This window comes from Podarcis liolepis (assembly GCF_965112155.1).
Source record: "Podarcis liolepis genome assembly, chromosome: 12".
Taxonomy (NCBI): Eukaryota; Metazoa; Chordata; class Lepidosauria; order Squamata; family Lacertidae; genus Podarcis; species Podarcis liolepis.
In genome coordinates this window covers 45,535,848-45,560,526 of record NC_139563.1, presented here as the reverse complement: position 1 = coordinate 45,560,526, position 24,679 = coordinate 45,535,848, and positions in this window count along the sequence as shown.

Below are 24,679 nucleotides of genomic sequence, written 5' to 3'. Positions count from 1 at the left end.
GTGGCGATGGAAACAGAAGGCTTTTTATCACAGGACAAGAAATCAGCCCTCAAAAACTTAACCGGAAGAAAATATTTTTTTGAAAAAATCCCTAAGCCCAGGGGTCACAATTTCAGCAAAAATCTGACTTTTGCCAGTTCATTCAAAAATGTTGCCAAAAGCTTGAAAATGCTCCCCTGAAAGCTTTGGAACTCGAAACAGAAGGCTTTTTATCACACGACAAGAAATCAGCCCTCAAAAACTTAACCGGCAGAAAATAATTTTTTGAAAAAATCCCTAAGCCCCGGGGTCACAATTTCAGCAAAAATCTGACTTTTGGCAGTTCACTCAAAAATGGTGCCAAAAGCTTGAAAATGCTCCCCTGAAAAGTTTGGCACTCGAAACAGAAGGCTTTTTATCACAGGACAAGAAATCAGCCGTCAAAAACTTAACCGGAAGAAAATATTTTTTTGAAAAAATCCCTAAGCCCCGGGGTCACAATTTCAGCAAAAATGTGACTTTTGGCAATTCACTAAAAAATGGTGCCAACCGGTTGCAAATGCTCCCCTGAAAGGTTTGGCACTCAAAACAGAAGGATTTTTATCACAGGACATGAAATCAGCCCTCAAAAACTTATCCGGCAGAAATTTTTTTTTTGAAAAAATCCCTAAGCCCCGGGGTCACAATTTCAGCAAAAATCTGACTTTAGGCAGTTCACTCAAAAATGGTGCCAAAAGCTTGAAACTGCTCCGCTGAAAGCTTTGGCGATGGAAACAGAAGGCTTTTTATCACAGGACAAGAAATCATCCCTCAAAAACTTAACTGGCCGAAAATATTTTTTTGAAAAAATCCCTAAGCCCCGCGGTCACAATTTCAGCAAAAATCTGACTTTTGGCAGTTCACTCAAAAATGGTGCCAACCGGTTGCAAATGCTCCCCTGAAAGGCTTTGCACTCGAAACAGAAGGCTTTTTATCACAGGACAAGAAATCAGCCCTCAAAAACTTAACCAGAAGAAAATATTTTTTTGAAAAAATCCCTAAGCCCCGGGGTCACAATTTCAGCAAAAATCTGACTTTTGCCAGTTCACTCAAAAATGGTGCCAAAAGCTTGAAAATGCTCCCCTGAAAGCTTTGGCACTCGAAACAGAAGGCTTTTTATCACACGACAAGAAATCAGCCCTCAAAAACTTAACCGGCAGAAAATATTTTTTTGAAAAAATCCCTAAGGTCCCTAAAATCCCTAAGGTCACAATTTCAGCAAAAATCTGACTTTTGGCAGTTCACTCAAAAATGGTGCCAACCGGTTGCAAATGCTCCCCTGAAAGCTGTGGCGATGGAAACAGAAGGCTTTTTATCACAGGACAAGAAATCAGCCCTCAAAAACTTAACCGGAAGAAAATATTTTTTTGAAAAAATCCCTAAGCCCAGGGGTCACAATTTCAGCAAAAATCTGACTTTTGCCAGTTCACTCAAAAATGTTGCCAAAAGCTTGAAAATGCTCCCCTGAAAGCTTTGGAACTCGAAACAGAAGGCTTTTTATCACACGACAAGAAATCAGCCCTCAAAAACTTAACCGGCAGAAAATATTTTTTTGAAAAAATCCCTAAGCCCCGGGGTCACAATTTCAGCAAAAATCTGACTTTTGGCAGTTCACTCAAAAATGGTGCCAAAAGCTTGAAAATGCTCCCCTGAAAGGTTTGGCACTCGAAACAGAAGGCTTTTTATCACAGGACAAGAAATCAGCCGTCAAAAACTTAACCGGAAGAAAATATTTTTTTGAAAAAATCCCTAAGCCCCGGGGTCACAATTTCAGCAAAAATCTGACTTTTGGCAGTTCACTAAAAAATGGTGCCAACCGGTTGCAAATGCTCCCCTGAAAGGTTTGGCACTCAAAACAGAAGGATTTTTATCACAGGACAAGAAATCAGCCCTCAAAAACTTATCCGGCAGAAAATATTTTTTGGAAAAGATCCCTAAGCCCCGGGGTCACAATTTCAGCAAAAATCTGACTTTAGGCAGTTCACTCAAAAATGGTGCCAAAAGCTTGAAACTGCTCCGCTGAAAGCTTTGGCACTCGAAACAGAAGGCTTTTTATCACAGGACAAGAAATCAGCCCTCAAAAACTTATCCGGCCGAAAATATTTTTTTGAAAAAATCCCTAAGCCCCGGGGTCACAATTTCAGCAAAAATCTGACTTTTGGCAGTTCACTCCAAAATGGTGCCAACCGGTTGCAAATGCTCCCCTGAAAGCTGTGGCGATGGAAACAGAAGGCTTTTTATCACAGGACAAGAAATCAGCCGTCAAAAACTTAACCGGAAGAAAATATTTTTTTGAAAAAATCCCTAAGCCCCGGGTTCACAATTTCAGCAAAAATGTGACTTTTGGCAATTCACTCAAAAATGGTGCCAACCGGTTGCAAATGCTCCCCTGAAAGGTTTGGCACTCAAAACAGAAGGATTTTTATCACAGGACAAGAAATCAGCCCTCAAAAACTTAACCGGCAGAAAATATTTTTTTGAAAAAATCCCTAAGGTCCCTAAAATCCCTAAGGTCACAATTTCAGCAAAAATCTGACTTTTGGCAGTTCACTCAAAAATGGTGCCAACCGGTTGCAAATGCTCCCCTGAAAGCTGTGGCGATGGAAACAGAAGGCTTTTTATCACAGGACAAGAAATCAGCCCTCAAAAACTTAACCGGAAGAAAATATTTTTTTGAAAAAATCCCTAAGCCCAGGGGTCACAATTTCAGCAAAAATCTGACTTTTGCCAGTTCACTCAAAAATGTTGCCAAAAGCTTGAAAATGCTCCCCTGAAAGCTTTGGAACTCGAAACAGAAGGCTTTTTATCACACGACAAGAAATCAGCCCTCAAAAACTTAACCGGCAGAAAATAATTTTTTGAAAAAATCCCTAAGCCCCGGGGTCACAATTTCAGCAAAAATCTGACTTTTGGCAGTTCACTCAAAAATGGTGCCAACCGGTTGCAAATGCTCCCCTGAAAGGTTTGGCACTCAAAACAGAAGGATTTTTATCACAGGACAAGAAATCAGCCCTCAAAAACTTATCCGGCAGAAAATATTTTTTGGAAAAAATCCCTAAGCCCCGGGGTCACAATTTCAGCAAAAATCTGACTTTAGGCAGTTCACTCAAAAATGGTGCCAAAAGCTTGAAACTGCTCCGCTGAAAGCTTTGGCACTCGAAACAGAAGGCTTTTTATCACAGGACAAGAAATCAGCCCTCAAAAACTTATCCGGCAGAAAATATTTTTTTGAAAAAATCCCTAAGCCCCGGGGTCACAATTTCAGCAAAAATCTGACTTTTGGCAGTTCACTCCAAAATGGTGCCAACCGGTTGCAAATGCTCCCCTGAAAGCTGTGGCGATGGAAACAGAAGGCTTTTTATCACAGGACAAGAAATCAGCCGTCAAAAACTTAACCGGAAGAAAAAATTTTTTTGAAAAAATCCCTAAGCCCCGGGTTCACAATTTCAGCAAAAATCTGACTTTTGGCAATTCACTCAAAAATGGTGCCAACCGGTTGCAAATGCTCCCCTGAAAGGTTTGGCACTCAAAACAGAAGGATTTTTATCACAGGACAAGAAATCAGCCCTCAAAAACTTAACCGGCAGAAAATATTTTTTTGAAAAAATCCCTAAGGTCCCTAAAATCCCTAAGGTCACAATTTCAGCAAAAATCTGACTTTTGGCAGTTCACTCAAAAATGGTGCCAACCGGTTGCAAATGCTCCCCTGAAAGCTGTGGCGATGGAAACAGAAGGCTTTTTATCACAGGACAAGAAATCAGCCCTCAAAAACTTAACCGGAAGAAAATATTTTTTTGAAAAAATCCCTAAGCCCAGGGGTCACAATTTCAGCAAAAATCTGACTTTTGCCAGTTCACTCAAAAATGTTGCCAAAAGCTTGAAAATGCTCCCCTGAAAGCTTTGGAACTCGAAACAGAAGGCTTTTCATCACACGACAAGAAATCAGCCCTCAAAAACTTAACCGGCAGAAAATTTTTTTTTGAAAAAATCCCTAAGCCCCGGGGTCACAATTTCAGCAAAAATCTGACTTTTGGCAGTTCACTCAAAAATGGTGCCAAAAGCTTGAAAATGCTCCCCTGAAAGGTTTGACACTCGAAACAGAAGGCTTTTTATCACAGGACAAGAAATCAGCCGTCAAAAACTTAACCGGAAGAAAATATTTTTTTGAAAAAATCCCTAAGCCCCGGGGTCACAATTTCAGCAAAAATCTGACTTTTGGCAGTTCACTAAAAAATGGTGCCAACCGGTTGCAAATGCTCCCCTGAAAGGTTTGGCACTCAAAACAGAAGGCTTTTTATCAGAGGACAAGAAATCAGCCGTCAAAAACTTAACCGGCAGAAAATATTTTTTTGAAAAAATCCCTAAGCCCCGGGGTCACAATTTCAGCAAAAATCTGACTTTTGGCAGTTCACTCAAAAATGGTGCCAACCGGTTGCAAATGCTCCCCTGAAAGCTGTGGCGATGGAAACAGAAGCCTTTTTATCACAGGACAAGAAATCAGCCGTCAAAAACTTAACCGGAAGAAAATATTTTTTTGAAAAAATCCCTAAGCCCCGGGGTCACAATTTCAGCAAAAATCTGACTTTTGGCAGTTCACTAAAAAATGGTGCCAAAAGCTTGAAAATGCTCCGCTGAAAGCTTTGGCGATGGAAACAGAAGGCTTTTTATCACAGGACAAGAAATCAGCCCTCAAAAACTTATCCGGCAGAAAATATTTTTTGGAAAAAATCCCTAAGCCCCGGGGTCACAATTTCAGCAAAAATCTGACTTTAGGCAGTTCACTCAAAAATGGTGCCAAAAGCTTGAAACTGCTCCGCTGAAAGCTTTGGCACTCGAAACAGAAGGCTTTTTATCACAGGACAAGAAATCAGCCCTCAAAAACTTATCCGGCAGAAAATATTTTTTTGAAAAAATCCCTAAGCCCCGGGGTCACAATTTCAGCAAAAATCTGACTTTTGGCAGTTCACTCCAAAATGGTGCCAACCGGTTGCAAATGCTCCCCTGAAAGCTGTGGCGATGGAAACAGAAGGCTTTTTATCACAGGACAAGAAATCAGCCGTCAAAAACTTAACCGGAAGAAAATATTTTTTTGAAAAAATCCCTAAGCCCCGGGTTCACAATTTCAGCAAAAATCTGACTTTTGGCAATTCACTCAAAAATGGTGCCAACCGGTTGCAAATGCTCCCCTGAAAGGTTTGGCACTCAAAACAGAAGGATTTTTATCACAGGACAAGAAATCAGCCCTCAAAAACTTAACCGGCAGAAAATATTTTTTTGAAAAAATCCCTAAGGTCCCTAAAATCCCTAAGGTCACAATTTCAGCAAAAATCTGACTTTTGGCAGTTCACTCAAAAATGGTGCCAACCGGTTGCAAATGCTCCCCTGAAAGCTGTGGCGATGGAAACAGAAGGCTTTTTATCACAGGACAAGAAATCAGCCCTCAAAAACTTAACCGGAAGAAAATATTTTTTTGAAAAAATCCCTAAGCCCAGGGGTCACAATTTCAGCAAAAATCTGACTTTTGCCAGTTCACTCAAAAATGTTGCCAAAAGCTTGAAAATGCTCCCCTGAAAGCTTTGGAACTCGAAACAGAAGGCTTTTTATCACACGACAAGAAATCAGCCCTCAAAAACTTAACCGGCAGAAAATATTTTTTTGAAAAAATCCCTAAGCCCCGGGGTCACAATTTCAGCAAAAATCTGACTTTTGGCAGTTCACTCAAAAATGGTGCCAAAAGCTTGAAAATGCTCCCCTGAAAGCTGTGGCGATGGAAACAGAAGGCTTTTTATCACAGGACAAGAAATCAGCCCTCAAAAACTTAACCGGCAGAAAATATTCTTTTGAAAAAATCCCTAAGCCCCGGGGTCACAATTTCAGCAAAAATCTGACTTTTGGAAATTCACTCAAAAATGGTGCCAAAAGCTTGAAAATGCTCCGCTTAAAGGTTTGGCACTCGAAACAGACGGCTTTTTATCACAGGACAAGAAATCAGCCCTCAAAAACTTAACCGGCAGAAAATAATTTTTGGAAAAAATCTGACTTTTGGCAATTCACTCAAAAATGGTGCCAAAAGCTTGAAAATGCTCCCCTGAAAGGTTTGGAACTCAAAAGAGAAGTATTTTTATCACAGGACAAGAAATCAGCCCTCAAAAACTTGACCGGCAGAAAATATTTTTTTGAAAAAATCCCTATGCCCCGGGGTCACAATTTCAGCAAAAATCTGACTTTAGGCAGTTCACTCAAAAATGGTGCCAAAAGCTTGAAAATGCTCCGCTGAAAGCTTTGGCGATGGAAACAGAAGGCTTTTTATCACAGGACAAGAAATCACCCCTCAAAAACTTAACCGGCAGAAAATATTTTTTTTGAAAAAATCCCTAAGCCCCGGGGTCACAATTTCAGCAAAAATCTGACTTTTGGCAGTTCACTCAAAAATGGTGCCAACCGGTTACAAATGCTCCCCTTAAAGCTGTGCCGATGGAAACAGAAGGCTTTTTATCACAGGACAAGAAATCAGCACTCAAAAACTTAACCGGCAGAAAATATTTTTTTGAAAAAATCCCTAAGCCCGGGGTCACAATTTCAGCAAAAATCTGACTTTTGGAAATTCACTCAAAAATGGCGCCAAAAGCTTGAAAATGCTCCGCTGAAAGGTTTGGTACTCGAAACAGACGGCTTTTTATCACAGGACAAGAAATCAGCCCTCAAAAACTTAACCGGCAGAAAATAATTTTTGGAAAAAATCTGACTTTTGGCAATTCACTCAAAAATGGTGCCAAAAGCTTGAAAATGCTCCCCTGAAAGGTTTGGAACTCAAAAGAGAAGGATTTTTATCACAGGACAAGAAATCAGCCCTCAAAAACTTAACCGGCCGAAAATATTTTTTTGAAAAAATCCCTAAGCTCCGGGGTCACAATTTCAGCAAAAATCTGACTTGTGGCAATTCACTCAAAAATGGTGCCAAAAGCTTGAAAATGCTCCGCTGAAAGCTTTGGCGATGGAAACAGAAGGCTTTTTATCACAGGACAAGAAATCAGCCCTCAAAAACTTATCCGGCAGAAAATATTTTTTTGAAAAAATCCCTAAGCCCCGGGGTCACAATTTCAGCAAAAATCTGACTTTAGGCAGTTCACTCAAAAATGGTTCCAAAAGCTTGAAAATGCTCCGCTGAAAGCTTTGGCAATGGAAACAGAAGGCTTTTTATCACAGGACAAGAAATCAGCCCTCAAAAACTTAACCGGCAGAAAATATTTTTTTGAAAAAATCCCTAAGCCCCGGGGTCACAATTTCAGCAAAAATCTGACTTTTGGCAGTTCACTAAAAAATGGTGCCAAAAGCTTGAAAATGCTCCGCTGAAAGGCTTTGCACTCGAAACAGAAGGCTTTTTATCACAGGACAAGAAATCAGCCCTCAAAAACTTAACCAGAAGAAAATATTTTTTTGAAAAAATCCCTAAGCCCCGGGGTCACAATTTCAGCAAAAATCTGACTTTTGCCAGTTCACTCAAAAATGGTGCCAAAAGCTTGAAAATGCTCCCCTGAAAGCTTTGGCACTCGAAACAGAAGGCTTTTTATCACACGACAAGAAATCAGCCCTCAAAAACTTAACCGGCAGAAAATATTTTTTTGAAAAAATCCCTAAGGTCCCTAAAATCCCTAAGGTCACAATTTCAGCAAAAATCTGACTTTTGGCAGTTCACTCAAAAATGGTGCCAACCGGTTGCAAATGCTCCCCTGAAAGCTGTGGCGATGGAAACAGAAGGCTTTTTATCACAGGACAAGAAATCAGCCCTCAAAAACTTAACCGGAAGAAAATATTTTTTTGAAAAAATCCCTAAGCCCAGGGGTCACAATTTCAGCAAAAATCTGACTTTTGCCAGTTCACTCAAAAATGTTGCCAAAAGCTTGAAAATGCTCCCCTGAAAGCTTTGGAACTCGAAACAGAAGGCTTTTTATCACACGACAAGAAATCAGCCCTCAAAAACTTAACCGGCAGAAAATATTTTTTTGAAAAAATCCCTAAGCCCCGGGGTCACAATTTCAGCAAAAATCTGACTTTTGGCAGTTCACTCAAAAATGGTGCCAAAAGCTTGAAAATGCTCCCCTGAAAGGTTTGGCACTCGAAACAGAAGGCTTTTTATCACAGGACAAGAAATCAGCCGTCAAAAACTTAACCGGAAGAAAATATTTTTTTGAAAAAATCCCTAAGCCCCGGGGTCACAATTTCAGCAAAAATCTGACTTTTGGCAGTTCACTAAAAAATGGTGCCAACCGGTTGCAAATGCTCCCCTGAAAGGTTTGGCACTCAAAACAGAAGGATTTTTATCACAGGACAAGAAATCAGCCCTCAAAAACTTATCCGGCAGAAAATATTTTTTGGAAAAGATCCCTAAGCCCCGGGGTCACAATTTCAGCAAAAATCTGACTTTAGGCAGTTCACTCAAAAATGGTGCCAAAAGCTTGAAACTGCTCCGCTGAAAGCTTTGGCACTCGAAACAGAAGGCTTTTTATCACAGGACAAGAAATCAGCCCTCAAAAACTTATCCGGCCGAAAATATTTTTTTGAAAAAATCCCTAAGCCCCGGGGTCACAATTTCAGCAAAAATCTGACTTTTGGCAGTTCACTCCAAAATGGTGCCAACCGGTTGCAAATGCTCCCCTGAAAGCTGTGGCGATGGAAACAGAAGGCTTTTTATCACAGGACAAGAAATCAGCCGTCAAAAACTTAACCGGAAGAAAATATTTTTTTGAAAAAATCCCTAAGCCCCGGGTTCACAATTTCAGCAAAAATGTGACTTTTGGCAATTCACTCAAAAATGGTGCCAACCGGTTGCAAATGCTCCCCTGAAAGGTTTGGCACTCAAAACAGAAGGATTTTTATCACAGGACAAGAAATCAGCCCTCAAAAACTTAACCGGCAGAAAATATTTTTTTGAAAAAATCCCTAAGGTCCCTAAAATCCCTAAGGTCACAATTTCAGCAAAAATCTGACTTTTGGCAGTTCACTCAAAAATGGTGCCAACCGGTTGCAAATGCTCCCCTGAAAGCTGTGGCGATGGAAACAGAAGGCTTTTTATCACAGGACAAGAAATCAGCCCTCAAAAACTTAACCGGAAGAAAATATTTTTTTGAAAAAATCCCTAAGCCCAGGGGTCACAATTTCAGCAAAAATCTGACTTTTGCCAGTTCACTCAAAAATGTTGCCAAAAGCTTGAAAATGCTCCCCTGAAAGCTTTGGAACTCGAAACAGAAGGCTTTTTATCACACGACAAGAAATCAGCCCTCAAAAACTTAACCGGCAGAAAATAATTTTTTGAAAAAATCCCTAAGCCCCGGGGTCACAATTTCAGCAAAAATCTGACTTTTGGCAGTTCACTCAAAAATGGTGCCAACCGGTTGCAAATGCTCCCCTGAAAGGTTTGGCACTCAAAACAGAAGGATTTTTATCACAGGACAAGAAATCAGCCCTCAAAAACTTATCCGGCAGAAAATATTTTTTGGAAAAAATCCCTAAGCCCCGGGGTCACAATTTCAGCAAAAATCTGACTTTAGGCAGTTCACTCAAAAATGGTGCCAAAAGCTTGAAACTGCTCCGCTGAAAGCTTTGGCACTCGAAACAGAAGGCTTTTTATCACAGGACAAGAAATCAGCCCTCAAAAACTTATCCGGCAGAAAATATTTTTTTGAAAAAATCCCTAAGCCCCGGGGTCACAATTTCAGCAAAAATCTGACTTTTGGCAGTTCACTCCAAAATGGTGCCAACCGGTTGCAAATGCTCCCCTGAAAGCTGTGGCGATGGAAACAGAAGGCTTTTTATCACAGGACAAGAAATCAGCCGTCAAAAACTTAACCGGAAGAAAAAATTTTTTTGAAAAAATCCCTAAGCCCCGGGTTCACAATTTCAGCAAAAATCTGACTTTTGGCAATTCACTCAAAAATGGTGCCAACCGGTTGCAAATGCTCCCCTGAAAGGTTTGGCACTCAAAACAGAAGGATTTTTATCACAGGACAAGAAATCAGCCCTCAAAAACTTAACCGGCAGAAAATATTTTTTTGAAAAAATCCCTAAGGTCCCTAAAATCCCTAAGGTCACAATTTCAGCAAAAATCTGACTTTTGGCAGTTCACTCAAAAATGGTGCCAACCGGTTGCAAATGCTCCCCTGAAAGCTGTGGCGATGGAAACAGAAGGCTTTTTATCACAGGACAAGAAATCAGCCCTCAAAAACTTAACCGGAAGAAAATATTTTTTTGAAAAAATCCCTAAGCCCAGGGGTCACAATTTCAGCAAAAATCTGACTTTTGCCAGTTCACTCAAAAATGTTGCCAAAAGCTTGAAAATGCTCCCCTGAAAGCTTTGGAACTCGAAACAGAAGGCTTTTCATCACACGACAAGAAATCAGCCCTCAAAAACTTAACCGGCAGAAAATTTTTTTTTGAAAAAATCCCTAAGCCCCGGGGTCACAATTTCAGCAAAAATCTGACTTTTGGCAGTTCACTCAAAAATGGTGCCAAAAGCTTGAAAATGCTCCCCTGAAAGGTTTGACACTCGAAACAGAAGGCTTTTTATCACAGGACAAGAAATCAGCCGTCAAAAACTTAACCGGAAGAAAATATTTTTTTGAAAAAATCCCTAAGCCCCGGGGTCACAATTTCAGCAAAAATCTGACTTTTGGCAGTTCACTAAAAAATGGTGCCAACCGGTTGCAAATGCTCCCCTGAAAGGTTTGGCACTCAAAACAGAAGGCTTTTTATCACAGGACAAGAAATCAGCCGTCAAAAACTTAACCGGCAGAAAATATTTTTTTGAAAAAATCCCTAAGCCCCGGGGTCACAATTTCAGCAAAAATCTGACTTTTGGCAGTTCACTCAAAAATGGTGCCAACCGGTTGCAAATGCTCCCCTGAAAGCTGTGGCGATGGAAACAGAAGCCTTTTTATCACAGGACAAGAAATCAGCCGTCAAAAACTTAACCGGAAGAAAATATTTTTTTGAAAAAATCCCTAAGCCCCGGGGTCACAATTTCAGCAAAAATCTGACTTTTGGCAGTTCACTAAAAAATGGTGCCAAAAGCTTGAAAATGCTCCGCTGAAAGCTTTGGCGATGGAAACAGAAGGCTTTTTATCACAGGACAAGAAATCAGCCCTCAAAAACTTATCCGGCAGAAAATATTTTTTGGAAAAAATCCCTAAGCCCCGGGGTCACAATTTCAGCAAAAATCTGACTTTAGGCAGTTCACTCAAAAATGGTGCCAAAAGCTTGAAACTGCTCCGCTGAAAGCTTTGGCACTCGAAACAGAAGGCTTTTTATCACAGGACAAGAAATCAGCCCTCAAAAACTTATCCGGCAGAAAATATTTTTTTGAAAAAATCCCTAAGCCCCGGGGTCACAATTTCAGCAAAAATCTGACTTTTGGCAGTTCACTCCAAAATGGTGCCAACCGGTTGCAAATGCTCCCCTGAAAGCTGTGGCGATGGAAACAGAAGGCTTTTTATCACAGGACAAGAAATCAGCCGTCAAAAACTTAACCGGAAGAAAATATTTTTTTGAAAAAATCCCTAAGCCCCGGGTTCACAATTTCAGCAAAAATCTGACTTTTGGCAATTCACTCAAAAATGGTGCCAACCGGTTGCAAATGCTCCCCTGAAAGGTTTGGCACTCAAAACAGAAGGATTTTTATCACAGGACAAGAAATCAGCCCTCAAAAACTTAACCGGCAGAAAATATTTTTTTGAAAAAATCCCTAAGGTCCCTAAAATCCCTAAGGTCACAATTTCAGCAAAAATCTGACTTTTGGCAGTTCACTCAAAAATGGTGCCAACCGGTTGCAAATGCTCCCCTGAAAGCTGTGGCGATGGAAACAGAAGGCTTTTTATCACAGGACAAGAAATCAGCCCTCAAAAACTTAACCGGAAGAAAATATTTTTTTGAAAAAATCCCTAAGCCCAGGGGTCACAATTTCAGCAAAAATCTGACTTTTGCCAGTTCACTCAAAAATGTTGCCAAAAGCTTGAAAATGCTCCCCTGAAAGCTTTGGAACTCGAAACAGAAGGCTTTTTATCACACGACAAGAAATCAGCCCTCAAAAACTTAACCGGCAGAAAATAATTTTTTGAAAAAATCCCTAAGCCCCGGGGTCACAATTTCAGCAAAAATCTGACTTTTGGCAGTTCACTCAAAAATGGTGCCAACCGGTTGCAAATGCTCCCCTGAAAGGTTTGGCACTCAAAACAGAAGGATTTTTATCACAGGACAAGAAATCAGCCCTCAAAAACTTATCCGGCAGAAAATATTTTTTGGAAAAAATCCCTAAGCCCCGGGGTCACAATTTCAGCAAAAATCTGACTTTAGGCAGTTCACTCAAAAATGGTGCCAAAAGCTTGAAACTGCTCCGCTGAAAGCTTTGGCACTCGAAACAGAAGGCTTTTTATCACAGGACAAGAAATCAGCCCTCAAAAACTTATCCGGCAGAAAATATTTTTTTGAAAAAATCCCTAAGCCCCGGGGTCACAATTTCAGCAAAAATCTGACTTTTGGCAGTTCACTCCAAAATGGTGCCAACCGGTTGCAAATGCTCCCCTGAAAGCTGTGGCGATGGAAACAGAAGGCTTTTTATCACAGGACAAGAAATCAGCCGTCAAAAACTTAACCGGAAGAAAAAAATTTTTTGAAAAAATCCCTAAGCCCCGGGTTCACAATTTCAGCAAAAATCTGACTTTTGGCAATTCACTCAAAAATGGTGCCAACCGGTTGCAAATGCTCCCCTGAAAGGTTTGGCACTCAAAACAGAAGGATTTTTATCACAGGACAAGAAATCAGCCCTCAAAAACTTAACCGGCAGAAAATATTTTTTTGAAAAAATCCCTAAGGTCCCTAAAATCCCTAAGGTCACAATTTCAGCAAAAATCTGACTTTTGGCAGTTCACTCAAAAATGGTGCCAACCGGTTGCAAATGCTCCCCTGAAAGCTGTGGCGATGGAAACAGAAGGCTTTTTATCACAGGACAAGAAATCAGCCCTCAAAAACTTAACCGGAAGAAAATATTTTTTTGAAAAAATCCCTAAGCCCAGGGGTCACAATTTCAGCAAAAATCTGACTTTTGCCAGTTCACTCAAAAATGTTGCCAAAAGCTTGAAAATGCTCCCCTGAAAGCTTTGGAACTCGAAACAGAAGGCTTTTCATCACACGACAAGAAATCAGCCCTCAAAAACTTAACCGGCAGAAAATTTTTTTTTGAAAAAATCCCTAAGCCCCGGGGTCACAATTTCAGCAAAAATCTGACTTTTGGCAGTTCACTCAAAAATGGTGCCAAAAGCTTGAAAATGCTCCCCTGAAAGGTTTGACACTCGAAACAGAAGGCTTTTTATCACAGGACAAGAAATCAGCCGTCAAAAACTTAACCGGAAGAAAATATTTTTTTGAAAAAATCCCTAAGCCCCGGGGTCACAATTTCAGCAAAAATCTGACTTTTGGCAGTTCACTAAAAAATGGTGCCAACCGGTTGCAAATGCTCCCCTGAAAGGTTTGGCACTCAAAACAGAAGGCTTTTTATCACAGGACAAGAAATCAGCCGTCAAAAACTTAACCGGCAGAAAATATTTTTTTGAAAAAATCCCTAAGCCCCGGGGTCACAATTTCAGCAAAAATCTGACTTTTGGCAGTTCACTCAAAAATGGTGCCAACCGGTTGCAAATGCTCCCCTGAAAGCTGTGGCGATGGAAACAGAAGCCTTTTTATCACAGGACAAGAAATCAGCCGTCAAAAACTTAACCGGAAGAAAATATTTTTTTGAAAAAATCCCTAAGCCCCGGGGTCACAATTTCAGCAAAAATCTGACTTTTGGCAGTTCACTAAAAAATGGTGCCAAAAGCTTGAAAATGCTCCGCTGAAAGCTTTGGCGATGGAAACAGAAGGCTTTTTATCACAGGACAAGAAATCAGCCCTCAAAAACTTATCCGGCAGAAAATATTTTTTGGAAAAAATCCCTAAGCCCCGGGGTCACAATTTCAGCAAAAATCTGACTTTAGGCAGTTCACTCAAAAATGGTGCCAAAAGCTTGAAACTGCTCCGCTGAAAGCTTTGGCACTCGAAACAGAAGGCTTTTTATCACAGGACAAGAAATCAGCCCTCAAAAACTTATCCGGCAGAAAATATTTTTTTGAAAAAATCCCTAAGCCCCGGGGTCACAATTTCAGCAAAAATCTGACTTTTGGCAGTTCACTCCAAAATGGTGCCAACCGGTTGCAAATGCTCCCCTGAAAGCTGTGGCGATGGAAACAGAAGGCTTTTTATCACAGGACAAGAAATCAGCCGTCAAAAACTTAACCGGAAGAAAATATTTTTTTGAAAAAATCCCTAAGCCCCGGGTTCACAATTTCAGCAAAAATCTGACTTTTGGCAATTCACTCAAAAATGGTGCCAACCGGTTGCAAATGCTCCCCTGAAAGGTTTGGCACTCAAAACAGAAGGATTTTTATCACAGGACAAGAAATCAGCCCTCAAAAACTTAACCGGCAGAAAATATTTTTTTGAAAAAATCCCTAAGGTCCCTAAAATCCCTAAGGTCACAATTTCAGCAAAAATCTGACTTTTGGCAGTTCACTCAAAAATGGTGCCAACCGGTTGCAAATGCTCCCCTGAAAGCTGTGGCGATGGAAACAGAAGGCTTTTTATCACAGGACAAGAAATCAGCCCTCAAAAACTTAACCGGAAGAAAATATTTTTTTGAAAAAATCCCTAAGCCCAGGGGTCACAATTTCAGCAAAAATCTGACTTTTGCCAGTTCACTCAAAAATGTTGCCAAAAGCTTGAAAATGCTCCCCTGAAAGCTTTGGAACTCGAAACAGAAGGCTTTTTATCACACGACAAGAAATCAGCCCTCAAAAACTTAACCGGCAGAAAATATTTTTTTGAAAAAATCCCTAAGCCCCGGGGTCACAATTTCAGCAAAAATCTGACTTTTGGCAGTTCACTCAAAAATGGTGCCAAAAGCTTGAAAATGCTCCCCTGAAAGCTGTGGCGATGGAAACAGAAGGCTTTTTATCACAGGACAAGAAATCAGCCCTCAAAAACTTAACCGGCAGAAAATATTCTTTTGAAAAAATCCCTAAGCCCCGGGGTCACAATTTCAGCAAAAATCTGACTTTTGGAAATTCACTCAAAAATGGTGCCAAAAGCTTGAAAATGCTCCGCTTAAAGGTTTGGCACTCGAAACAGACGGCTTTTTATCACAGGACAAGAAATCAGCCCTCAAAAACTTAACCGGCAGAAAATAATTTTTGGAAAAAATCTGACTTTTGGCAATTCACTCAAAAATGGTGCCAAAAGCTTGAAAATGCTCCCCTGAAAGGTTTGGAACTCAAAAGAGAAGTATTTTTATCACAGGACAAGAAATCAGCCCTCAAAAACTTGACCGGCAGAAAATATTTTTTTGAAAAAATCCCTATGCCCCGGGGTCACAATTTCAGCAAAAATCTGACTTTAGGCAGTTCACTCAAAAATGGTGCCAAAAGCTTGAAAATGCTCCGCTGAAAGCTTTGGCGATGGAAACAGAAGGCTTTTTATCACAGGACAAGAAATCACCCCTCAAAAACTTAACCGGCAGAAAATATTTTTTTTGAAAAAATCCCTAAGCCCCGGGGTCACAATTTCAGCAAAAATCTGACTTTTGGCAGTTCACTCAAAAATGGTGCCAACCGGTTACAAATGCTCCCCTTAAAGCTGTGCCGATGGAAACAGAAGGCTTTTTATCACAGGACAAGAAATCAGCACTCAAAAACTTAACCGGCAGAAAATATTTTTTTGAAAAAATCCCTAAGCCCGGGGTCACAATTTCAGCAAAAATCTGACTTTTGGAAATTCACTCAAAAATGGCGCCAAAAGCTTGAAAATGCTCCGCTGAAAGGTTTGGTACTCGAAACAGACGGCTTTTTATCACAGGACAAGAAATCAGCCCTCAAAAACTTAACCGGCAGAAAATAATTTTTGGAAAAAATCTGACTTTTGGCAATTCACTCAAAAATGGTGCCAAAAGCTTGAAAATGCTCCCCTGAAAGGTTTGGAACTCAAAAGAGAAGGATTTTTATCACAGGACAAGAAATCAGCCCTCAAAAACTTAACCGGCCGAAAATATTTTTTTGAAAAAATCCCTAAGCTCCGGGGTCACAATTTCAGCAAAAATCTGACTTGTGGCAATTCACTCAAAAATGGTGCCAAAAGCTTGAAAATGCTCCGCTGAAAGCTTTGGCGATGGAAACAGAAGGCTTTTTATCACAGGACAAGAAATCAGCCCTCAAAAACTTATCCGGCAGAAAATATTTTTTTGAAAAAATCCCTAAGCCCCGGGGTCACAATTTCAGCAAAAATCTGACTTTAGGCAGTTCACTCAAAAATGGTTCCAAAAGCTTGAAAATGCTCCGCTGAAAGCTTTGGCAATGGAAACAGAAGGCTTTTTATCACAGGACAAGAAATCAGCCCTCAAAAACTTAACCGGCAGAAAATATTTTTTTGAAAAAATCCCGAAGCCCCGGGGTCACAATTTCAGCAAACATCTGACTTTCGGCAATTCACTTAGAAATGGTGCCAACCGGTTGCAAATGCTCCCCTGAAAGTTTGGCGATGGAAACAGAAGACCTTTTATCACAGGACAAGAAATCAGCCCTCAAAAACTTAACCGGAAGAAAATATTTTTTTAAAAAAATCCCTAAGCCCCAGGGTCACAATTTCAGCAAAAATCTGACTTTTGGCAATTCACTCAAAAATGGTGCCAACCGGTTCCAAATGCTCCCCTGAAAGGTTTGGCACTCAAAACAGAAGGATTTTTATCACAGGACAAGAAATCAGCCCTCAAAAACTTAACCGGCAGAAAATAATTTTTGGAAAAAATCTGACTTTTGGCAATTCACTCAAAAATGGTGCCAAAAGCTTGAAAATGCTCCCCTGAAAGGTTTGGAACTCAAAAGAGAAGTATTTTTATCACAGGACAAGAAATCAGCCCTCAAAAACTTGACCGGCAGAAAATATTTTTTTGAAAAAATCCCTATGCCCCGGGGTCACAATTTCAGCAAAAATCTGACTTTAGGCAGTTCACTCAAAAATGGTGCCAAAAGCTTGAAAATGCTCCGCTGAAAGCTTTGGCGATGGAAACAGAAGGCTTTTTATCACAGGACAAGAAATCACCCCTCAAAAACTTAACCGGCAGAAAATATTTTTTTTGAAAAAATCCCTAAGCCCCGGGGTCACAATTTCAGCAAAAATCTGACTTTTGGCAGTTCACTCAAAAATGGTGCCAACCGGTTACAAATGCTCCCCTTAAAGCTGTGCCGATGGAAACAGAAGGCTTTTTATCACAGGACAAGAAATCAGCACTCAAAAACTTAACCGGCAGAAAATATTTTTTTGAAAAAATCCCTAAGCCCGGGGTCACAATTTCAGCAAAAATCTGACTTTTGGAAATTCACTCAAAAATGGCGCCAAAAGCTTGAAAATGCTCCGCTGAAAGGTTTGGTACTCGAAACAGACGGCTTTTTATCACAGGACAAGAAATCAGCCCTCAAAAACTTAACCGGCAGAAAATAATTTTTGGAAAAAATCTGACTTTTGGCAATTCACTCAAAAATGGTGCCAAAAGCTTGAAAATGCTCCCCTGAAAGGTTTGGAACTCAAAAGAGAAGGATTTTTATCACAGGACAAGAAATCAGCCCTCAAAAACTTAACCGGCCGAAAATATTTTTTTGAAAAAATCCCTAAGCTCCGGGGTCACAATTTCAGCAAAAATCTGACTTGTGGCAATTCACTCAAAAATGGTGCCAAAAGCTTGAAAATGCTCCGCTGAAAGCTTTGGCGATGGAAACAGAAGGCTTTTTATCACAGGACAAGAAATCAGCCCTCAAAAACTTATCCGGCAGAAAATATTTTTTTGAAAAAATCCCTAAGCCCCGGGGTCACAATTTCAGCAAAAATCTGACTTTAGGCAGTTCACTCAAAAATGGTTCCAAAAGCTTGAAAATGCTCCGCTGAAAGCTTTGGCAATGGAAACAGAAGGCTTTTTATCACAGGACAAGAAATCAGCCCTCAAAAACTTAACCGGCAGAAAATATTTTTTTGAAAAAATCCCGAAGCCCCGGGGTCACAATTTCAGCAAACATCTGACTTTCGGCAATTCACTTAGAAATGGTGCCAACCGGTTGCAAATGCTCCCCTGAAAGTTTGGCGATGGAAACAGAAGACCTTTTATCACAGGACAAGAAATCAGCGCTCAAAAACATAACCGGCAGAAAATATTTTTTTTGAAAAAATCCCTAAGCCCCGGGGTCACAATTTCAGCAAAAATCTGACTTTCGGCAATTCACTTAAAAATGGTGCCAACCGGTTGCAAATACTCCCCTGAAACATTTGGCGATGGAAACAGAAGGCTTTTTATCACAGGACCAGAAATCAGCCCTCAAAAACTTATCCGGCAGAAAATATTTTTTTGAAAAAATCCCTAAGCCCCAGGGTCACAATTTCAGCAAACATCTGACTTTCGGCAATTCACTCAAAAATGGTGCCAACCGGTTGCAAATGCTCCCCTTAAAGCTGTGCCGATGGAAACAGAAGGCTTTTTATCACAGGACAAGAAATCAGCACTCAAAAACCTAACCGGCAGAAAATATTTTTTTTGAAAAAATCCCTAAGCCCCGGGGTCACAATTTCAGCAAAAATCTGACTTTTGGCAGTTCACTCAAAAATGGTGCCAACCGGTTGCAAATGCTCCCCTTAAAGCTGTGCCGATGGAAACAGAAGGCTTTTTATCACAGGACAAGAAATCAGCACTCAAAAACTTAACCGGCAGAAAATATTTTTTTGAAAAAATCCCTAAGCCCGGGGTCACAACTTAAGCAAAAATCTGACTTTTGGAAATTCACTCAAAAATGGTGCCAAAAGTTTGAAAATGCTCCGCTGAAAGGTTTGGAACTCGAAACAGACGGCTTTTTATCACAGGACAAGAAATCAGCCCTCAAAAACTTAACCGGCAGAAAATAATTTTTGGAAAAAATCTGACTTTTGGCTATTCACTCAAAAATGGTGCCAAAAGCTTGAAAATGCTCCCCTGAAAGGTTTGGAACTCAAAAGAGAAGGATTTTTATCACAGGACAAGAAATCAGCCCTCAAAAAGTTAACCGGCCGAAAATATTTTTTTGAAAAAATCCCTAAGCCCCGGGGTCACAATTTCAGCAAAAATCTGACTTTCGGCAATTCACTCAAAAATGGTCCAGAAGCTTGAAAATGCTCCCCTGAAAGGTTTGGAACTCAAAAGAGAAGGATTTTTATCACAGGACAAGAAATCAGCCCTCAAAAACTTGACCGGCAGAAAATATTTTTTTGAAAAAATCCCTAAGCCCCGGGGTCACAATTTCAGCAAAAATCTGACTTTAGGCAGTTCACTCAAAAATGGTTCCAAAAGCTTGAAAATGCTCCGCTGAAAGCTTTGGCGATGGAAACAGAAGGCTTTTTATCACAGGACAAGAAATCAACCCTCAAAAACTTAACCGGCAGAAAATATTTTTTTGAAAAAATCCCTAAGCCCCGGGGTCACAATTTCAGCAAAAATCTGACTTTAGGCAGTTCACTCAAAAATGGTTCCAAAAGCTTGAAAATGCTCCGCTGAAAGCTTTGGCGATGGAAACAGAGGGCTTTTTATCACAGGACAAGAAATCAGCCCTCAAAAACTTAACCGGCAGAAAATATTTTTTTGAAAAAATCCCTAAGCCCCGGGGTCACAATTTCAGCAAAAATCTGACTTTCGGCAATTCACTTAAAAATGGTGCCAACCGGTTGCAAATGCTCCCCTGAAAGTTTGGCAATGGAAACAGAAGGCCTTTTATCACAGGACAAGAAATCAGCCCTCAAAAACTTAACCGGCAGAAAATATTTTTTTTGAAAAAATCCCTAAGCCCCGGGGTCACAATTTCAGCAAAAATATGACTTTCAGCAATTCACTTAGAAATGGTGCCAACCGGTTGCAAATGCTCCCCTGAAAGTTTGGCGATGGAAACAGAAGACCTTTTATCACAGGACAAGAAATCAGCCCTCAAAAACTTATCCGGCAGAAAATATTTTTTTGAAAAAATCCCTAAGCCCCGGGGTCACAATTTCAGCAAAAATCTGACTTTTGGCAGTTCACTCAAAAATGGTGCCAACCGGTCGCATATGCTCCCCTTAAAGCTGTGCCGATGGAAACAGAAGGCTTTTTATCACAAGACAAGAAATCAGCACTCAAAAACTTAACCGGCCGAAAATATTTTTTTGAAAAAATCCCTAAGCCCCGGGGTCACAATTTCAGCAAAAATCTGACTTTCGGCAATTCCCTTAAAAATGGTGCCAACCGCTTGCAAATGCTCCCCTGAAAGTTTGGCACTCGAAACAGAAGGCTTTTTATCACAGGACAAGAAATCAGCCCTCAAAAACTTAACCGGCAGAAAATATTTTGTTTGAAAAAAATCCCTAAGCCCCGGGGTCACAATTTCAGCAAACATCTGACTTTTGGCAATTCACTCAAAAATGCTGCCAAAAGCTTGAAAATGCTCCGCTGAAAGGTATGGCACTCGAAACAGGGGGCTTTTTATCACAGGACAAGAAATCAGCCCTCAAAAACTTAATCCGCAGAAAATATTTTTTTTGAAAAAATACCTAAGCCCCGGGGTCACAATTTCAGCAAAAATCTGACTTTAGGCAGTTCACTCAAAAATGGTTCCAAAAGCTTGAAAATGCTCCGCTGAAAGCTTTGGCGATGGAAACAGAAGGCTTTTTATCACAGGACAAGAAATCAGCCCTCAAAAACTTAACCGGCAGAAAATATTTTTTTGAAAAAATCCCTAAGCCCCGGGGTCACAATTTCAGCAAAAATCTGACTTTTGGCAGTTCACTCAAAAATGGTGCCAACCGGTCGCATATGCTCCCCTTAAAGCTGTGCCGATGGAAACAGAAGGCTTTTTATCACAGGACAAGAAATCAGCACTCAAAAACTTAACCGGCAGAAAATATTTTTTTGAAAAAATCCCTAAGCCCCGGGGTCACAATTTCAGCAAAAATCTGACTTTCGGCAATTCACTTAAAAATGGTGCCAACCGGTTGCAAAGGCTCCCCTGAAAGTTTGGCAATGGAAACAGAAGGCCTTTTTTCACAGGACAAGAAATCAGCCCTCAAAAACTTAACCGGCAGAAAATATTTTTTTTGAAAAAATCCCTAAGCCCCGGGGTCACAGTTTCAGCAAAAATCTGACTTTCGGCAATTCACTTAGAAATGGTCCAACCGGTTGCAAATGCTCCCCTGAAAGTTTGGCGATGGAAACAGAAGACCTTTTATCACAGGACAAGAAATCAGCCCTCAAAAACATAACCGGCAGAAAATTTTTTTTTTGAAAAAATCCCTAAGCCCCGGGGTCACAATTTCAGCAAAAATCTGACTTTCGGCAATTCACTTAAAAATGGTGCCAACCGCTTGCCAATGCTCCCCTGAAACATTTGGCGATGGAAACAGAAGGCTTTTTATCACAGGACCAGAAATCAGCCCTCAAAAACTTATCCGGCAGAAAATATTTTTTTAAAAAAATCCCTATGCCCCGGGGTCACAATTTCAGCAAAAATCTGACTTTAGGCAGTTCACTCAAAAATGGTGCCAACCGGTTGCAAATGCTCCCCTTAAAGCTGTGCCGATGGAAACAGAAGGCTTTTTATCACAGGACAAGAAATCAGCACTCAAAAACTTAACCGGCCGAAAATATTTTTTTGAAAAAATCCCTAAGCCCCGGGGTCACAATTTCAGCAAAAATCTGACTTTCGGCAATTCCCTTAAAAATGGTGCCAACCGCTTGCAAATGCTCCCCTGAAAGTTTGGCACTCGAAACAGAAGGCTTTTTATCACAGGACAAGAAATCAGCCCTCAAAAACTTAACCGGCAGAAAATATTTTGTTTGAAAAAAATCCCTAAGCCCCGGGGTCACAATTTCAGCAAACATCTGACTTTTGGCAATTCACTCAAAAATGCTGCCAAAAGCTTGAAAATGCTCCGCTGAAAGGTATGGCACTCGAAACAGGGGGCTTTTTATCACAGGACAAGAAATCAGCCCTCAAAAACTTAATCCGCAGAAAATATTTTTTTTGAAAAAATACCTAAGCCCCGGGGTCACAATTTCAGCAAAAATCTGACTTTAGGCAGTTCACTCAAAAATGGTTCCAAAAGCTTGAAAATGCTCCGCTGAAAGCTTTGGCGATGGAAACAGAAGGCTTTTTATCACAGGACAAGAAATCAGCCCTCAAAAACTTAACCGGCAGAAAATATTTTTTTGAAAAAATCCCTAAGCCCCGGGGTCACAATTTCAGCAAAAATCTGACTTTTGGCAGTTCACTCAAAAATGGTGCCAACCGGTCGCATATGCTCCCCTTAAAGCTGTGCCGATGGAAACAGAAGGCTTTTTATCACAGGACAAGAAATCAGCACTCAAAAACTTAACCGGCAGAAAATATTTTTTTGAAAAAATCCCTAAGCCCCGGGGTCACAATTTCAGCAAAAATCTGACTTTCGGCAATTCACTTAAAAATGGTGCCAACCGGTTGCAAAGGCTCCCCTGAAAGTTTGGCAATGGAAACAGAAGGCCTTTTTTCACAGGACAAGAAATCAGCCCTCAAAAACTTAACCGGCAGAAAATATTTTTTTTGAAAAAATCCCTAAGCCCCGGGGTCACAGTTTCAGCAAAAATCTGACTTTCGGCAATTCACTTAGAAATGGTCCAACCGGTTGCAAATGCTCCCCTGAAAGTTTGGCGATGGAAACAGAAGACCTTTTATCACAGGACAAGAAATCAGCCCTCAAAAACATAACCGGCAGAAAATTTTTTTTTTGAAAAAATCCCTAAGCCCCGGGGTCACAATTTCAGCAAAAATCTGACTTTCGGCAATTCACTTAAAAATGGTGCCAACCGCTTGCCAATGCTCCCCTGAAACATTTGGCGATGGAAACAGAAGGCTTTTTATCACAGGACCAGAAATCAGCCCTCAAAAACTTATCCGGCAGAAAATATTTTTTTAAAAAAATCCCTATGCCCCGGGGTCACAATTTCAGCAAAAATCTGACTTTAGGCAGTTCACTCAAAAATGGTGCCAACCGGTTGCAAATGCTCCCCTTAAAGCTGTGCCGATGGAAACAGAAGGCTTTTTATCACAGGACAAGAAATCAGCACTCAAAAACTTAACCGGCCGAAAATATTTTTTTGAAAAAATCCCTAAGCCCCGGGGTCACAATTTCAGCAAAAATCTGACTTTTGGCAATTCACTCAAAAATGGTGCCAACCGGTTCCAAGTGCTCCCCTGAAAGGTTTGGCACTCAAAACAGAAGGATTTTTATCACAGGACAAGAAATCAGCCCTCAAAAACTTAACCGGCAGAAAATAATTTTTGGAAAAAATCTGACTTTTGGCAATTCACTCAAAAATGGTGCCAAAAGCTTGAAAATGCTCCCCTGAAAGGTTTGGAACTCAAAAGAGAAGTATTTTTATCACAGGACAAGAAATCAGCCCTCAAAAACTTCACCGGCAGAAAATATTTTTTTGAAAAAATCCCTATGCCCCGGGGTCACAATTTCAGCAAAAATCTGACTTTAGGCAGTTCACTCAAAAATGGTGCCAAAAGCTTGAAAATGCTCCGCTGAAAGCTTTGGCGATGGAAACAGAAGGCTTTTTATCACAGGACAAGAAATCACCCCTCAAAAACTTAACCGGCAGAAAATATTTTTTTTGAAAAAATCCCTAAGCCCCGGGGTCACAATTTCAGCAAAAATCTGACTTTTGGCAGTTCACTCAAAAATGGTGCCAACCGGTTACAAATGCTCCCCTTAAAGCTGTGCCGATGGAAACAGAAGGCTTTTTATCACAGGACAAGAAATCAGCACTCAAAAACTTAACCGGCAGAAAATATTTTTTTGAAAAAATCCCTAAGCCCGGGGTCACAATTTCAGCAAAAATCTGACTTTTGGAAATTCACTCAAAAATGGCGCCAAAAGCTTGAAAATGCTCCGCTGAAAGGTTTGGTACTCGAAACAGACGGCTTTTTATCACAGGACAAGAAATCAGCCCTCAAAAACTTAACCGGCAGAAAATAATTTTTGGAAAAAATCTGACTTTTGGCAATTCACTCAAAAATGGTGCCAAAAGCTTGAAAATGCTCCCCTGAAAGGTTTGGAACTCAAAAGAGAAGGATTTTTATCACAGGACAAGAAATCAGCCCTCAAAAACTTAACCGGCCGAAAATATTTTTTTGAAAAAATCCCTAAGCTCCGGGGTCACAATTTCAGCAAAAATCTGACTTGTGGCAATTCACTCAAAAATGGTGCCAAAAGCATGAAAATGCTCCGCTGAAAGCTTTGGCGATGGAAACAGAAGGCTTTTTATCACAGGACAAGAAATCAGCCCTCAAAAACTTATCCGGCAGAAAATATTTTTTTGAAAAAATCCCTAAGCCCCGGGGTCACAATTTCAGCAAAAATCTGACTTTAGGCAGTTCACTCAAAAATGGTTCCAAAAGCTTGAAAATGCTCCGCTGAAAGCTTTGGCAATGGAAACAGAAGGCTTTTTATCACAGGACAAGAAATCAGCCCTCAAAAACTTAACCGGCAGAAAATATTTTTTTGAAAA